Below are 19,610 nucleotides of genomic sequence, written 5' to 3' on the forward strand. Positions count from 1 at the left end.
GGTTTAAGGACTTTTACAAATGCTTAATATCAACAAACCACACAGGAAAATGTAAAAAATAATCTTGGTCTTTTGTACTCAAAATAAGAACCATGGGTCAGCATCATTAGCCTCACCTAGGAGCTTGTTAGAGATACAGAATCTCAGGACTGATCCCAGAACTGTTGAATCAGAATCTGCAGTTTAACAAGATGCCCGAGTAATCCCTACCTGCATCAAACTTTGAGGAGCACTTCGGTAATAGGGTCATTTGTACTATGCATCCTCAGACTACGTTTCAAGAATTGCAGGTTTTCACAAAAGCTTTGCAGTAGGGCCAACCAGGTCTGTGTAACACAGTTGTCTGAATAGGAAGGTGCTTGAATTTTGTTTTTTCTCTGACCACAAGGGATCATGGCCAATCTTTTGTTTGATGGGGGGCATGTAGGTCTGATCTCTCTTTTACCTAATACAGCTTGCAGTGACTTTTTTGAGTGTTCACTCCCAGGGCAGGCAGCTGATGAGATGATTTTACTGTTCTAGAATGAGGGAGATTCCATCTACTTTCCTTATGTTTTTGCAGATTCGCCATGGACAACATATTAGCAAGGCCATGCTTTGGCATGCCATAGAGTAAAACTTTTAATAAAGGGGGTGGTGGTGGCTCCCTTTGGCAGTACATATACTAACATTGGAACGATACACAGAACAGTAGCATGGCCCCTGCACAAGGATGACATGCAAATTCATGAGGGGTTCCATATTTTTTTAAAATATTATTCACCACGACCAGGCGGGATTTATACCTGGGATGCAGGGCTGGTTCAATATCTGCAAAACAATTCACGTGACTCATCACATCAATAAAAGAAAGTTCGAGAACCATATGATCCTCTCAATAGATGCAAAGAAAGCATTTGACAAAATACAGCATACTTTCTTGATAAAAACCCTCAAGAAAGTAGGGATAGAAGGAGCATACCTCGAGATCATAAGAGCCATATATGAACGACCCAACGCTAATATCCTCAATGGGGAAAAACAGAACTTTCCCCCTAAGGTCAGGAACAAGACAGCGATGTCCATTCTTGCCACTGTTACTCAGCATAGTATTGGAAGTCTTAGCCTCTGCAGTCAGACAACACAAAGAAATAAAAGGCATCCAGATCATCCAGGAGGAGGTCAAACTTTCACTCTTTACAGATGACATCATACTTTATATGGAAAACCCAAAAGATTCCACCAAAAAACTGCTAGAATTGATTAATGATTTCAGCAAAGTTGCAGGATATAAAATCAACGTACAGAAATCGGTTGCATTCCTATACACCAACAATGAAGCGACAGAAAGAGAAATCAGGCAATCAGTCCCACTTACAGTTGCACCAAAAACCATAAAATACCTAGGAATAAATCTAACCAAAGAGGTGAAAAATCTATACACTGAAAACTATAGAAAGCTTATGAAAGAAATTGAAGAAGACAAAAAAATGGAGAAAGATTCCATGCTCCTGGATAGGAAGAACAAATATTGTGAAAATGTCGATACCACCCAAAGCAATCTACATATTCAATGCAATCCCTATCAAAATAACACCAGCATTCTTCACAGAGCTAGAACAAATAATCCTAAAATGTGTATGGAACCAGAAAAGACCCCGAATAGCCAAAGCAATCTTGAAAAAGAAAAGCAAAGCAGGAGGCACATTCCCAGACTTCAAGCTATCCTACAAAGGTGTAATCATCAAGACAGTATGGTACTGGCACAAGAACAGACACTCAGATCAATGGAACAGAATAGAGAACCCAGAAATGGACCCACAATATATGGCCAACTAATCTTTGACAAAGCAGGAAAGAATATCCAGTGGAATAAAGACAGTCTCTTCAGCAAGTAGTGCTGGGAAAACTGGACAGTGACATCCAGAAGAATGAACCTGGACCACTTTCTTACGCCATACACAAAAATGAACTCAAAATGGATGAAAGACCGCAATGTAAGACAGGAAGCCATCAAAATCCTTGAGGAGAAAGCAGGCAAAAATCTCTTTGATCTTGCCCACAGCAACTTCTTACTCAACAGGTCTCCGGAGGCAAGGGAAACAAAAGCAAAAATGAACTACTGGGACCTCATCAAAATAAAAAGCTTCTGCACAGCGAAGGAAACAATCAGCAAAACGAAAAGGCAACTGATGGCATGGGAGAAGATACTTGCAAATGACATATCAGATAAAGGGTTAGTATCCAAAATTTATAAAGAACTTATCAAACTCAACACCCCAAAAACAAATAATCCAGTGAAGTAATGGGCAAAAGACATGAATAGACACTTCTGCAAGGAAGACATCCAGATGGCCAACCGACACATGAAAAAATGCTCAACATCACTCATCATCAGGGAAATACAAGTCAAAAACGCAGTGAGATACCACCTCACACCTGTCAGAATGGCTAACATTAACAACTCAGGCAACAACAGATGTTGGCGAGGATGCGGAGAAAGAGGATCTCTTTTGCATTGTTGGTGGGAATGCAAGCTGGTGCAACCACTCTGGAAAACAGTATGGGGTTCCTCAAAAAACTAAAAATAGAACTACCCTATGACTCAGCAATTGCACTTCTAGGCATTTATCCAAGGGATGTGCTCTTTCGAAGGGACACGTGCACCCCCATGTTTATACAGCACTATCAACAAGAGCCAAAATATGGAAAGAGCCCAAATGTCCATCAATAGATGCATGGATAAAGAAAATGTGGTGTATATATATACAATGGAGTCTTACCCGGCAATCAAAAAGAATGAAATCTTGCCATTTGCAACTATGTGGATGGAACTGGAGGGTATTATGCTAAGTGAAATTAGTCAGAGAAAGGCGAAAATCATATGACTTCACTCATATGAGGACTTGCTAAGAGACAAAATAGATGAACATAAGGGAAGGGAAACAAAAATAATATAAAAAGAGGGAAGGTGACAGAACAGAAGAGACTCATAAATATGGAGAACAAACAGGGTTGCTGGAGGGGTTGTGGGAGGGGGATGGGCTAAATAGGTAAGGGACATTAAAGAATCTACTCCTGAAATCATTGTTTCACTATATACTAACTGATTTGGATATAAATTTTAAAAAATAAAAAATAAAATTAAAAAAAGGGGTGGTGGTGGTAAAGGAACCATTTTGGTCCAGTTTTCTTGTTTGAGTGAAAAGGATATCCTTTGAGTAACCTGACAGGTGCCAGTATTTTAAACAAATTGCTAATAACAAGGGATGTGCGGTTGATGACTTCTTAGGACCCCACCTTTTAATGAGTCTCCAAATCTAGGGTAGTGTAAAGGGAAATATTATGAAATTAGACAGTCTGGTGTTTGCTTCTCTGTTTTCACCCTATGACCTGTATGACTTCAAGCAAGTTACTTAACATCTGCATTTTCCATTTTCTCATTTATAGATGGAGATAATTATACTTACTTTAAAGGAAAGGTGTGTGATGTAATAAGTAGATATATATATATATATATATATATTTATATATACATTTATATATATGTATATACGTGTGTATATATACATGTGTGTATATGTAGTTAATATATGTATACATATATATGTAACGTACCTATGCATAATGCCCAGCCCCTGTTCAGCCCTTTATAAATGTTAGATCTCCTCATTTATTGTCTTATCATTTCTCTAAACTGATAGAACTATAGAGGAAAAGCCATTGAGCTGTTTATTTTCTTATTATATCCTCTCAGAAAGCACAAACATCCAGGGGAAAGAAATTGCATAAATGGAATGAATATTACATTTTAAACATGATGATATCATATATTCAAACAACAGTGTTAGAATCTTATTAAGCTGGGAGCCCATTATAGTACTACCTTTAAGTTCTGTGCTCTGAAAATACCTAATATGATATCTTATGAGGTCTCAAAACAGCCCCAGACACATTTGCAAAGGACACAACATTTTTTCCCTTCTGCCATCTGCCTTGAGTCTTTTCTTTCCCATGTGGGTCCCACAGACAGTGACCCTCTCTCTAGCTCTGCTTCTATCCCTGGCCACCCTGCCATATACACATATCATGCTCTTGAATTCATTTTTCCCATTATCTTTCCTCTATCAAAATAACATATCCTGTGCTTCCCTTGTATAATAGTGTTTTCACTTGTAAAGATAATAACGTAGTAAAAAATTGCTATTAATAGTAATAAAGAACACCTTTGCCTCTATCTTAATAGGTATTATGTATACATTTTAGCAGACACTTCTGGAAGTGCTGTTTCAGCCCCCAAAAGAACAACTCGAATGCTGTCCACATTAGGTACAGTGACAAGAGATGGGAGAAGAGCCATCAAAGGAAGGCCCTGGCAGGGAAGCTTCTAGTTTTCCCTTGATCACACACTGTTAGTGTGCAGGGTTTGCCTATGTGACTTAATATTTAGTGATGCAATATTTAAATAAATTTACATCCATAATAACATCTCCTTAACACAGATTTTTACAGTACTCATAGGTGGGTACTTCCATCAAGATTTTTCTCCAGAGTAGCTGCACTAGTTTGCATTCCCACCAGCAGTGCAAGAGGGTTTCCCTTTTTCCACATCCTCGCCAACACTGTTATTATTTCTTCTGTTGTTAATTGTAGCTATTCTGACAGGTGTGAGGTGGTATCTCATCATGGTTTTGATTTGTATTTCCCTGATGGTGAGAGCTGTTGGGCATCTTTTCATGTGTCTGTTAGCCATCTGTATGTCTTTTTTGGAAAATGTCTGTTTGTGTCTTCTGTTCAGTTCTTAACTGGGTTGTGTGCGATTTGGGTGTTGAGTTTGATAAGTTCTTTATAAATTTGGGTACGAACCCTTTATCAGAAATGTCATTTGCAAATATCTTCTCCCATTCTGTACTCTGGAGAACAGTGTGGAGTTTCCTCAAAAAACTAAAAATAGAGGTGCCTGGGTGGCTCAGTTGGTTAAATGTCTGACTCTTGATTTCTTGGGTCATGATCTCATGGTTCGTGAGATTTAGCTCCATGTCAGGCTCTGTGCTGAAAGAGTAGAGCCTGCTTGGGATTTTCTCTCTCCCTCTCTCTCTCTCTACCCCTTCCCTGCTCATGCATGTGAACTCTCTTTCTCTCTCAAAAACAAGCAAACAAAAAACAAACAAAAAACTAAACTAAAAATAGAACTACACTATGACCCAGCAATTGTACTATTAGGTATTAACCCAAAGGATACAAAAATACAGATTTGAAGGGGGTACATGCACCCCAATGTTCATAACAGCATTATTAACTATAGCCAAACTATGGAGAGAGCTCAAATGTCCATTGACTGATAAATGGATAAAGAAGAGGTGGTGTATATATACAATGGAATATTACTCAGCCATCAAAAAGAATGAACTCTTGCCATTTGCAATGACATGGGTGGAACTAGAATATATTATGCTAAGCAAAAAAAGTCAATCAGAGAAAGACAAATATCATATGATATCACTCATGTCGAATCTAAGAAATAAAACAGATGAACATTTGGGAAGGGGAAAGAAAGGGAAGCAAACATCAAGAGGATCTTAACAATAGAGAACAAACAGGGTTGATGGAGGGAGCTGGGTGAGAGATAGGCTAGAAGGAGGGCACTTGTGATGAGCACTGGGTGTTGTATGTAAGTGATGAATCACTGAATTCTACTTCTGAAACCAATATTGCACTGTATATTAACTAATATTGATTATAGTTAATTGATTATAGAGACAGAATCATATTGTTCAATCTTTTTTAAAGAAGTTTGTGAAGGTAAGATAATACAGCAAATATTATACCAGAGATAATGATTATAATATACCTATGAGTTTTGTTTTCAGTTTGAAAATTCGAAGCTATAAGGGAATTGCATCTTAGAAGGATGATATAACTATTTCTGCCCCAAATATTAAACAAATAAAAATAAATAAAACATTTCTGCAAAAACTGAATAAATATATATTTTCCTATCAAATGCATAATAAAGGATGGTTCATGCAGCCAGTGGGGTGGCAATCTAGTCTCATTCCATAAAAAGCAGCATTATATTCTCATTCTTAACCTGTTACTTCATTCTAATCTTGATTGACTAGGAAATGGTCTTGTACATGTCTATAGCAAGCAGTTAGTGTTTTTGGTTTTGGAACTGCTTTGAGATAAAAAGTCCCTTTGACTCTTTATGGAATTTGGACGAAACCAGTAACATAGAGTGGCAGCCACAATAATAACTCGATCCTGATTATGTGAAAACTTGAGGGTTCTGAGTTACTAATGTTCTGTAAGCAATGTCCTTAAATCTTTTTAAAGATATGTTCCTGTTGGGGCGCCTGGGTGGCTCAGTCGGTTGAGTGTCTGACTCCAGCTCAGGTCGTGACCTTGCGGTCTGTGAGTTCGAGCCCCGCATCGGGCTCTGTGCCGACAGCTCAGAGCCTGGAGCCTGTTTCGGATTCGTGTCTCCCTTTCTCTCTGACCCTCCCCCGTTCATGCCCTAACTCTCTCTGTCTCAAAAAAATAAATAAATAAACGTTAAAAAAAATTAAAAAACAAAAAGACATGTTCCTGTTGAAACCACTACAAGGATCAATTTATCATCTGTATCTCTATAGTCTAGAATCTGTTTTTTGAATGAGTGATTCAAGTTCACCAAAGCCATCATTCTTCCTATATTATTCACCAATATACTATATATCAACTCACTCATTACTTACAGAGCAGCACTGCTAGCTGGGTCTATCAAAACACTGCCAATTTTCTAATAGTTTAGACACCAAATCTTTGCACTGAGCATTGATGCTTTGTTCCCTCGGAATTGTCAAGATTGTATATCCACATAGAATGCATTTGCTAAAGTTAACTTCCCACTTACCATACTCTTCATGAGAATCCCCATCAATGAGGATTGACCCCTTAACTGAAATTTCAAATATGAGGTTACTGATTCATATAGAAATAAATTATTTTAGGTGGAAAACTCATAGATAGTATTGTTCTCCTCAGAACACACAAAAATTGTATCAGTTCCCTGCTTCTCAATGACTGTTGTTAAGTAGACTCAGAGGAAAAGAAGACAAACCTGCTATAAGATATAAGTTTCTGGCCAGAGGTCTTGGACAGTAATCTGAAGTCAATCTATCAAAAGAAATAAAATATATATATAGGGTTGTGCAGCAATTCAGACAGGTTTACGGTGAAGAATTACTAAATATGGTAAAACTGATACTCTGAATTACTTCCTCGCCCCATATCAAACTCCTATTCTGGTCATAGCTTAAGTTAGGATCATTAGAAATGTTAAGAGGTTGGGGTGCTACATAATCTCTAATGACTTCATGTTTAATAGAGTCTCAACTCAAAAGAATGATCAAGAGGTCTTAATGCATATTTATGGGTTTAATTGTAGTTCATCCACTCATTAACCAAACAAATGTTTGTTGACCGTATTCTGGAAAGTTAAAATCGGTGAGACAGAGCCCCTTACTTTCAGGAGCTCCCAGTCTACTGGGAGAAGTAAGTAGGTAGTCATGTGATTACAGAGTGAGACAGTTGATGTTAAAAGTTACAAAGACCATTCGATTTCAGTCAGGAAGGGGTACATCTTGGCTTTGTCATCCAAGTTATGCAAATTTGGTGAAACCCGTTGCTTTCTGAAATCCAATTTCCCCATACACAAAAGGTATAGAATAATACTGATCCAAAAAATCAGTTTTTATAAATAATGTGAAATAAGTATAAATGTCTTGTACATGGAAATAATTATTTACAATGACAATAACAATATTTCTATTACTACTAGTAGCGACTTTTTTTGATTTAACTTTATTTTTTATTTTTTTGAAATTTACATCCAAATTAGTTAGTATATAGTGAAGCAATGATTTCAGTAGATTCCTTAATGCCCCTTACCTATTTAGCCCATCCCCCCTCCCACAACCCCTCCAGCAACCCTCAGTTTATTCTCTATGTTTATAAGTCTCTTCTGTTTTGTCACCTTCCCTGTTTTTATATTATTTTTGTTTCCCTTCCCTTATGTTCATCTGTTTTGTCTCTTAAAGTCCTCATATGAGTGAAGTCATATTGTTTTGTCTTTCTCTGACTAATTTCACTTAGCATAATACCCTCCAGTTCCATCCACGTAGTTGCAAATGGCAAGATTTCATTCTTTTTGATTGCCGAGTAAGACTCCATTGTATATATATACCACATTTTCTTTATCCATGCATCCATCGATGGACATTTGGGCTCTTTCCACACTTTGGCTATTGTTGATAGTGCTGCTATAAACATGGGGGGTCATGTGTCCCTTCGAAACAGCACACCTGTATCCCTTGGATAGATGCCTAGTAGTGCAATTGCTGGGTTGTAGGACAGTTCTATTTTTAGTTTTTTGAGGAACCTCCACACTGTTTTCCAGAGTGGCTGCACCAGCTTGCATTCCCACCAACAATGCAAAAGAGATCCTCTTTCTCCGCATCCTCGCCAACATCTGTTGTTGCCTGAGTTGTTAATGTTAGCCATTCTGACAGGTGTAAGTAGTGACTAACCTTTTTTTAGAGTTTGAGATATGTCAGCACTAAGCTAAGAACTTCACATGCACGATCTTAGTCTATGCAAACACTGTATAAGAAGATACTTTCTCTATTTTAACAAGGCTTAAAAAGCTTAGTTTATTTGTCCAAAGTGAGCTAGAATAACAATAATGGCCAACATATATTGAGTACTTACTAATTGGCTGGTGTTGTTTGAAAACATTAGATATCTTAATTTTCCGTGAGATAGAGTGTATTATTTTTCCCGTTTTACAAATATTATAGGCTGAATTCCCCCAAAATTCATATGTTCAAGATCTAAACCCCAGTATCTTAGAATGTGACTGTATTTGGAGATGGAGTCTCTTAAGAGGTGATTAAGTTAAAATGAGGTCCTTAGGATTAGCCCTAATCCAGTTTGACTAATGTCCTTATAAGCAGAAGACATTTGGATACACAGAGAGATAACCAGGGATAGTTTATGCACGCAGAGAAAAGCCCATTGAAGACAGAATTAGAATGAGGCCATCTTCTTCAAGCCAAGGAGAGAGGCTTCAGAAGATACCAGATCTTGGTCCAGAAGACTAGATACCTTGATCTTGGTCTTCCAGCCTCCAAAACTTCCAGCCTCCAAAACACTCCAGGCTGTGGTGTTCTGTCATGGCAGCCTTTACAACAGGTGACTAAGCGGTGGTACAGAGAGTTTGCCCATGTCCAGCTACACAGTTTCTGTGCAGAGCAGCTCAGACTCAAACCCTAGCAGAATCCATACCCTTTATCTAGTCACAGCAAGCTTCTCCTGACAGATGTGGAAATTGAGGTAGGAAGTAGTTAAGTCGTGTGCCTCAGATTGCACATCTGTACAATGATAAAGCCAGGATTCATACCCAGGTCTGTGTGATTTCCTCCTAGTTAACTTAAAACAATTTTCATGATTCCGCAGATTGCCAATTTAGCTAAAAGCTGCATTTCAGTTAGTTTCAAATCTCCTATAGAAAAGAGGGTTGAGGAAATGCCAGCTTTGACACATGTATACAGGCGACTAAGTTAATTTCCATGGATGCAAGATGGCAAAACTTTGCAAAGGAGCTCTGTAGTCACTTAAAGCATTAGTGTCATATTCTACATCAACTGCTGACTACCCCTGGTAAGCCATACATCATACCATTCTTTATAATATCAATTTAAACGCAAATCTTGTTTGTCCTGCTGATGTTGAAAGCCTTTTACCGCCTTCAGTAGCTACCAGAAGAACCATTACAAAAGATGTTCTAAATTTAAAGGGGTTTCTCAGGAGGCTGACTCTTTACACATTTTAGTTGGTGACAGAGGGGTTGGAAGCATCACTCCGGATTGATTATCACTTATATAATGACTTAAGTCAGGGCTGCTGCTTTTCTGGTACAAAGAATGCCTTTAAAATCTCTGACCTTATTCTAGGCCACATGTGGGAAAAGTTCCACACATCCTAAGGGTTAGAAGAAAAGAAACCTTGCAGATGCCAAGCTAAATTTGCCACTTTGAAATTTTTCTCACAATGGCATATAATAAACTTCTCACTTTAAATATATTCCCCTTAATGCAATGAGTAATACTGAACATTACTAAATCAGCAACAACATTCTTCCATGGAGGAATCTGATCATATTACTTAACATAAATACTATGGAGATGAAACATTTTGACAAAGTACCATATTATAGGCCTTTAATAGTTTGCTTTATAGCTCATCTAACATTTGAACATTTTAGCTTACACAGAGCAGCTTTTAAATGAACATACTTAAAGCTATTTTAAAAATGAGCAAGGTGAACAAAAATATGTTTACTTACTCTTTTATATCTTACCTTGAGTATCTTTTGGATTCTAACTTAATTATTTAATATTAACAGCACTTAATACAAGTTATTGCATGTTAACTGTGTACCTAACATTGTGCTAAGCATAATGTAAATATTTCACGTAATTCTCATAGCAATCCTATGTGTTAGAGAATATGATCTCAGTTTTAAAGATGAAGAAAGCACTATAATTACAGAGTTTAATATATGGAAAAGGCAGGGCTTGTACCCAGCCCTGAGTTCAGAGGATTGGTACTTAATTTGCAATCATTGAATAAACCTTATATCCTTCCACTTATTTATCTGTCCATTTGCACATTTACGTAGTCCATAATTATTGCGTGCCAACCTTGTGCTAAGCACCATGTGAAGAACAGATGGGAGGAGATAAATAACCATGGTGGCTGGTTACTTAAAGGGGAACACCAACTATAGAGGATACACGTGAAATGATGAATCTTGTATATGTGATGTGATGCCACTGTGCTTGTATATGTACAGTCATTTTCAACAATAGGTTCCATGGGGTATTCATCTCACAATATGAACAAAAAGATTAGGAAATTTCTCACCACATCCCCTTCTTGTGGACTCTGTATACCAGAATTGTCTATTAATGGGCTCTCATAAAGAACAAAACCACTTAGAAGATTTCCTAACTTGTCCTGGCGACCCCTGTTTTTTCTACAAATCCCATCACTATTCTGTGGAATCCATTTCTCATGGAACAATTTCAAAAACCTGGCTAGGAGTACCTGTTGTTACATAATAGTGATACTGTGTCTATTGCCAAGATACAGTTTGGAACAAAATTCTTCCTATCATTAGCCTGAAGGACATTATGCACTTCCTACATTTCAAATTTGTAATCTCTGAAATTGCAGCAGAGCTGAGATGTTTTAGTTTAAATAGCATTGCTCTAGTTAGTTTCTAGCCTATGAAATGGATTCACCTGTTCCCTGGTGTCTGCCTATGATATCTCCCTCTGCTCTACCCTGTCCCCAGGTTGGCTGAAGGCTGTCTCTAAGCTAGGAGGAGGCAAGGGAAACAAAGAGGAAGAAAAATACAAACAAGCTATTTTGTTTTGTTTCCCGGATTCTGAGCTATTACGTATAAATATTTTAAAGTGAGTATTTAGAGCCTGTTACCTCAAGTACAGTTATCACCTCAAGGAGATTATTTGTGAAATAGTTGTCTCATAATTTTTCAGCTTTGATTAGAGAGTGACTCTCATTGTGTTTAACAGAGAAATGTTAAAAAAAAAATCTTAAGAGTAGGAATCTTCTATAATGGCTAGATAGAGTCTAGCATGCTCCCAGTGGAGCCAGGGATCTAGTATTATAAAGTTTCTAGTAAGGGTGTAACGGTGCCAATAAACAGAGTCAAAGGTGTTAGGAGTCTATGGTTTTCAGAATCAAGACATTGACTATATACCTGCATTTACTGAGCTATTACTGTGTGCCAAATACTGTAGTAAATACAGATTTTCCAAATTAAATCCTCCCCAACTCTTAATTCTATGGTAGAAAACCCTCTTTTTACAAATAAGGAAGGCGATTTTTTTTTGATCGTATCAGATTAACAAAGGGTTTTAAATTAAGTATACATTTATAAGTATGTTTCAGTTTCTATGCTGGGTGAGTGGGTTGTAAAAAGTAAAAATAATAGCAGCCCTGCTATCATAATTCTTAAAGCCACTTGAGAAAGTGGACCCATGAACATAATTTTAAAACCGTATGCTGAGTGAATGTGGTAAGAAGACTGTGCTGTAGGAGCAAGCATATTCGTACAACCTCTTCAGACTTAATTGCTTCTTTCCATTAAAAACCTGTCTATTGTCTAGTCTTGTCTACCTGCCTGCTTGTGGAAGTAGCACAATACTCCTTTTTTCCTTTCTATTCTGAAATGTTATAAAAGAGAAATAAGAGAAACACAACTCATAACAAAATAATATTCCAATATAAAAGTGCTCGAAAGGGACTATATTAGAAGTCAATGCTTCCACTTTTCATTTTCTGTAATCACCCAAGGAAGAGGGTTTGTGAGCGTGTGCGACACAACCTTAGAGAGAGAATCAGGCTCTACTTTGGTTACTGAAAAGAAAAGTCACGGTTCCTTATCAGTCATTGAAAAAGAATCAGAGCTGTATCAGATTTTTTTTTTAAAACAGGTTAGCTCTTGAAAGGATTGCCGAGGTTAAACCAGTCACCTGGGAAGGACTCTCCCAATATTTGTTTTTGACCATTACTAGAGCACCGTGTCATTTGAAGCCTGTCTCTACCCACAGCTGTATAGCCTAAGAGGGGGATTTGAAGCTCCTCTTTGCTGCTGACGTGGTGAGCTCCCAATTTTCCACCCTGATGATTTCAAAGATATTTCTTGTTCAAGTGCAGTTTTCACTTTCTCCTGAAACACAGATCTCCTTTGAGCCCTGGCACACATCAGTGTGGCAAGCAAGAGGCCCTTGGTAGCAGGCTCCCCATAAGCTCTGCACCAGGGACTTTCCGAATGTTACTTGACCGACCTTTGCACCTCAAACTCCAAAAAGTACGGAAGCCTATAATCCCTTGAGATAAGCCTCCTACTATTCTAGGTACTTAGAGGACTTTCCATTATCTGGCCAAACCATGGCTCACCTACATACACTGCAAGTGATAGTGAAGATACTCCTAGGCTAGGTTAAAGTGTGGGGAAGTCAGGAAGGCTTCAGGGAGAAGGTGATATGAGACTTGAATCAGGAAAGTCAAATGGGCAGTAATCAGAAAAATAATTCAGGAGGTTTTGTGGGGGGCGGTATCATCACATGGCAGAGAGTGGAGAGGAGAAGCGAGTTTTCTTGTGACTTTTATGGGCATTAATCTCATTCATTAGGGCTCCACCTTCATAACCTCATCTGATCTTAATTATCTCTCAAAGGCCTCACTTCCTAAGACCATCTCATTGGTGGGTAAAATTTCAACATGAATTTTGGGGGAGACACAAGCTTCAGTCCATAACACCTATCAGATTTAATGATTAAAACAAAACACAACTAAAAGAAACAATCACAAAACCATTGCAAACAGCCACAATCAGATCATTTTCATAAACTTTAAAGAGAGTGGCTTGCTGATTATTATGGTTTAAAAATAGTAGAAAAAGAAGAAGGAAAATCATGTGTTTTGAAATGATGACAGGCAGACGCCTGGGTGGCTCAGTTGGCCAAGGTCTTACTCTTGGTTTTGGCTCAGGTCATGATCTCAGGGTTCATAAGTTCCAGCCACACGTAGGACTCTGGGCTGACAGTGAGGAGCTTGCTTGTGAGGCTCTCTCCCTCACTCCCTGCCCCCACCCTGCTCATGCTCATGCTCTCTCTCTCTCTCTCTCTCTCAAAAGTGAATAAACAAATTATACCATGCATACTTTCAGACCACAATGCTATGAAGCTTGAAATCAACCACAGGAAAAAGTCTGGAAAACCTCCGAAAGCATGGAGGTTAAAGAACACCCTACTAACGAATGAGTGGGTCAACCAGGCAATTAGAGAAGAAATTAAAAAATATATGGAAACAAACGAAAATGAAAATACAACAATCCAAACGCTTTGGGACGCAGCGAAGGCAGTCCTGAGAGGAAAATACATTGCAATCCAGGCCTATCTCAAGAAACAAGAAAAATCCCAAATACAAAATCTAACAGCACACCTAAAGGAAATAGAAGCAGAACAGCAAAGGCAGCCTAAACCCAGCAGAAGAAGAGAAATAATAAAGATCAGAGCAGAAATAAACAATATAGAATCTAAAAAAACTGTAGAGCAGATCAACGAAACCAAGAGTTGGTTTTTTGAAAAAATAAACAAAATTGACAAACCTCTAGCCAGGCTTCTCAAAAAGAAAAGGGAGATGACCCAAATAGATAAAATCATGAATGAAAATGGAATGATTACAACCAATCCCTCAGAGATACAAACAATTATCAGGGAATACTATGAAAAATTATATGCCAACAAATTGGACAACCTGGAAGAAATGGACAAATTTCTAAACACCCACACTCTTCCAAAACTCAATCAGGAGGAAATAGAAAGCTTGAACAGACCCATAACCAGCGAAGAAATTGAATCGGTTATCAAAAATCTCCCAACAAATAAGAGTCCAGGACCAGATGGCTTCCCAGGGGAGTTCTACCAGACGTTTAAAGCAGAGATAATACCTATCCTTCTCAAGCTATTCCAAGAAATAGAAAGGGAAGGAAAACTTCCAGACTCATTCTATGAAGCCAGTATTACTTTGATTCCTAAACCAGACAGAGACCCAGTAAAAAAAGAGAACTACAGGCCAATATCCCTGATGAATATGGATGCAAAAATTCTCAATAAGATACTAGCAAATCGAATTCAACAGCATATAAAAAGAATTATTCACCATGATCAAGTGGGATTCATTCCTGGGATGCAGGGCTGGTTCAACATTCGCAAATCGATCAACGTGATACATCACATTAACAAAAAAAAAGAGAAGAACCATATGATCCTGTCAATCGATGCAGAAAAGGCCTTTGACAAAATCCAGCACCCTTTCTTAATAAAAACCCTTGAGAAAGTCGGGATAGAAGGAACATACTTAAAGATCATAAAGGCCATTTATGAAAAGCCCACAGCTAACATCATCCTCAACGGGGAAAAACTGAGAGCTTTTTCCCTGAGATCAGGAACACGACAGGGATGCCCACTCTCACCGCTGTTGTTCAATATAGTGCTGGAAGTTCTAGCATCAGCAATCAGACAACAAAAGGAAATCAAAGGCATCAAAATTGGCAAAGATGAAGTCAAGCTTTCGCTTTTTGCAGATGACATGATATTATACATGGAAAATCCGATAGACTCCACCAAAAGTCTGCTAGAACTGATACATGAATTCAGCAAAGTTGCAGGATACAAAATCAATGTGCAGAAATCAGTTGCATTCTTATACACTAACAATGAAGCAACAGAAAGACAAATGAAGAAACTGATCCCATTCACAATTGCACCAAGAAGCATAAAATACCTAGGAATAAATCTAACCAAAGATGTAAAAGATCTGTATGCTGAAAACTATAGAAAGCTTATGCAGGTAATTGAAGAAGATATAAAGAAATGGAAAGACATTCCCTGCTCATGGATTGGAAGAATAAATATTGTCAAAATGTCAATACTACCCAAAGCTATCTACACATTCAATGCAATCCCAATCAAAATTGCACCAGCATTCTTCTCGAAACTAGAACAAGCAATCCTAAAATTCATATGGAACCACAAAAGGCCCCGAATAGCCAAAATAATTTTGAAGAAGAAGACCAAAGCAGGAGGCATCACAATCCCATACTTTAGCCTCTACTACAAAGCTGTCATCATCAAGACAGCATGGTATTGGCATAAAAACAGACACATAGACCAATGGAATAGAATAGAAACCCCAGAATTAGACCCACAAACGTATGGCCAACTCATCTTTGACAAAGCAGGAAAGAACATCCAATGGAAAAAAGACAGTCTCTTTAACAAATGGTGCTGGGAGACCTGGACAGCAACATGCAGAAGGTTGAAACTAGACCACTTTCTCACACCATTCACAAAAATAAACTCAAAATGGATAAAGGACCTGAATGTGAGACAGGAAACCATCAAAACCTTAGAGGAGAAAGCAGGAAAAGACCTCTCTGACCTCAGCCGTAGCAATCTCTTACTCGGCACATCCCCAAAGGCAAGGGAATTAAAAGCAAAAGTGAATTACTGGGACCTTATGAAGATAAAAAGCTTCTGCACAGCAAAGGAAACAACCAACAAAACTAAAAGGCAACCAACGGAATGGGAAAAGATATTTGCAAATGACACATCGGACAAAGGGCTAGTATCCAAAATCTATAAAGAGCTCATCAAACTCCACACCCGAAAAACAAATAACCCAGTGAAGAAATGGGCAGAAAACTTGAATAGACACTTCTCTAAAGAAGACATCCGGATGGCCAACAGGCACATGAAAAGATGTTCAACGTCGCTCCTTATCAGGGAAATACAAATCAAAACCACACTCAGATACCACCTCACGCCAGTCAGAGTGGCCAAAATGAAGAAATCAGGAGACTATAGATGCTGGAGAGGATGTGGAGAAACAGGAACCCTCTTGCACTGTTGGTGGGAATGCAAATTGGTGCAGCCGCTCTGGAAAGCAGTGTGGAGGTTCCTCAGAAAATTAAAAATAGACCTACCCTATGACCCAGCAATAGCACTGCTAGGAATTTATCCAAGGGATACAGGAGTACTGATGCATAGGGGCACTTGTACCCCAATGTTTATAGCGGCACTCTCAACAATAGCCAAATTATGGAAAGAGCCTAAATGTCCATCAACTGATGAATGGATAAAGAAATTGTGGTTTGTATACACAATGGAATACTATGTGGCAATGAGAAAAAATGAAATATGGCCTTTTGTAGCAACATGGATGGAACTGGAGAGTGTGATGCTAAGTGAAATAAGCCATACAGAGAAAGACAGATACCATATGGTTTCACTCTTATGTGGATCCTGAGAAACTTAACAGAAACCCATGGGGGAGGGGAAGGAAAAAAAAAAAAAGAGGTTAGAGTGGGAGAGAGCCAAAGCATAAGAGACTGTTAAAAACTGAGAACAAACTGAGGGTTGATGGGGGGTGGGAGGGAGGGCAGGGTGGGTGATGGGTATTGAGAAGGGCACCTTTTGGGATGAGCACTGGGTGTTGTATGGAAACCAATTTGACAGTAAATTTCATATATTAAAAAATAAAAATAAAATAAAAAAAATAAATAAAAGAAAAAATAAAAAGAAAAAAAAAGTGAATAAACATTAAAAAAAAGAAATGATAATGGGCAGTGCATTCATAGTATGTGGCAAATTAGATTTTGATGAAATATTCTCTCATTCAATAGATCAGAGTTATAATATTGAGAAATAATAATAATAATAGCTAATCTTTATTTCATTTAGTCCTTAAATAACCTTGGAGGCTTATGACCCATTTAGGTTAAACAACTTCTGACCTTTAATTAGGAAAATAGCGAATATAACAATTTTTGTACAACCATATTTTCATTATATGTCTGTGCCTATATATATAAACTACCTTTATATTAATTAATTTACCATAGTTCTAACTTCATTTGAAGAAATTTTCCTTAATCATAACAAAAGCAATATTCATGCCTTATTTCGTACCTACTCTCTGCTTGACACGTTTTCTTATTCTGTCCCACACAGCCCCCCCCCGCCACCTCACCCTCACACTCATAAACGGTGAGGTAATCACCATCTTCATAAGGAAACAAAAGCTCTAAAACATTGGTGTAAATTAATACCTTTAATATTCCCCAGAGCCATTGCTTAGATGTAAGTCTTTTTTTTTTTTTTTTTTTTTTTTTTTTTTTCTTTTTTCGTCCAGTACTAAACCGTATTGCCTTCACACGGTGCTATGCTAGAAAGTTGATGGGACAGAAGAGATCATCCATCGTATTTTGTGATGGGTGTTAGATTGGGCAGGTAAATATTTACTTTCTGTTCTGAGTCTAGAGTCTAAGAAACCTCCAGTACTTTCCCATGAAGCTAATTAGTAAGTGGTTTTCTTTCCTCTTTGGCCAGGCACCATATTCACAAATTAAAGGGGTTGTTTAATTGATTACCCATTTGTTTCTGGAAGTGGCTTGTAATAGCAACTCCAGTGATCTAATACCATTATCCTAGGAGACTTCCACGGTGTTTTCACAATGTTTTATTCACCAGGGGTAAGGACCTGGACTGCTGGAACATTGTCTTTGTCAGTAACATGCTACTTAGATAAACCATTGATTTCTTCCCCTTCAGTCAACAAGCATTCTATAGGTAAGTTTGTGTTCCATCATTGGTTTTTCTAGTAAGACTCCAGTGAGCTTTTGCCAACAAGAAACCTATCTCTATTCTCCTTCTACCTATAAAGGCTGGCGCTATAAGAGGCAGGAATATCGCCTGGCTGGGGAGTCAGAATCAGAAGCCCGACTTGCAGAACATATTTTTGCTGGAGGCACATAGTGCATATTAAAATGAGCTGGCAATGTGTCCCACAGATTTCCTTCTCTACTAAAACTTTAGGATTGGATCTTTACAAAGGTGGTGCTCCAGTAATAGCTGTTTGAAATATTAGTCTTACCTCGCTGAAAACCATACTCCTTCACTTTACCTTCTATTCCAGCCCTTCCTTTGGTTCCTAGAAATTCTCATCAGTTTTTTCTCCTTTTCTTCATTTGTTCAATATATATTTGCTGAGATTCTGTTACGTGTCATTTCCTGTGCTAGTCCCTGGAGAAGCAAAGTGGAAGTCAGACAAAACTCCAGGCTTTTCAAGAGAGAAAAGTGATGTTCTACTCTCTAAGAGGAAAACAAGGAATACGTGAATGCATGCAGTCCCTACAGTTTAGGGGGAGAGCTAGGGAATGAATAAAGAGAGTCATCAGGGGCAGGAGAACATTCTCCCACAATCTCTGCTACTACTTCCCCTTTGAGTCCAGGAAGTGGCATCTCCACCACCCTCTGGCCTCTGTGTTTCAGTTTTTCAGGCATGGAGGGAGAGAGGAGGGAGAGAGCCTGCTTCCATGCATGGGGAGGGAGAGAGAGTGCCATGACCCTGAATACACTTTACATGTCAAACCAACAGTATTTACCCTGTTTTCCACATCAAGAATCACATCAAATTTTGCTAAATTATGGAAGTTTTTAAAAGAAAAAGTGGATACAAAATTTGGTGTGTTGTGGGGGGTGCCTACAACAAGCTCAACAGATTTATAATATACTGGGCAATATTCTTTATATAATAAAGTCCTACCGTCTCCAATTCCAGATTTAGGAAAAGTAGACGTACTTTTAGTGAGCCCCAGGTAGCCACTCCCTGGTTTCTCCAGTATCCACTCCTAGCTTCCTTCCAGGAAATGCCCTGAGTATATCCAATTTTTTATCCCTTCCTACCTTTCTTCATTTTTCCATTCAAAACATACCATCTAGATACCTGTAACGTATGACAGGCACTGTTTTATGTGCTGAAGAAAGGGCAGGTAAAAAGTCTGGTGAAATACTTTCTAGAAGAGAGGAGAAGGATGATGACCAGATGAAAAATGTGAAATGGCAATAAAGCGCTAAGTGGAGAATTAACATAAGAGCACAGAAACATAATGATCTGATGGCTACTCTCATTTGAGTAGTTAAAGGGAATCA

General features: G+C 38.2%; 1 non-coding gene across 1 annotated transcript; it reads left to right on the top strand.

Moving 5' to 3' along the window:
- Positions 1-642: 642 nt before the first annotated feature.
- LOC125927785 (U6 spliceosomal RNA) lies at positions 643-747 on the top strand. The gene has a single exon (XR_007459461.1). It is a non-coding gene; the product is annotated as a U6 spliceosomal RNA (small nuclear RNA).
- The last annotated feature ends 18,863 nt before the right edge of the window (positions 748-19,610 follow it).

Source organism: Panthera uncia, chromosome E1, assembly GCF_023721935.1.
Source record: "Panthera uncia isolate 11264 chromosome E1, Puncia_PCG_1.0, whole genome shotgun sequence".
NCBI lineage: Eukaryota > Metazoa > Chordata > Mammalia > Carnivora > Felidae > Panthera > Panthera uncia.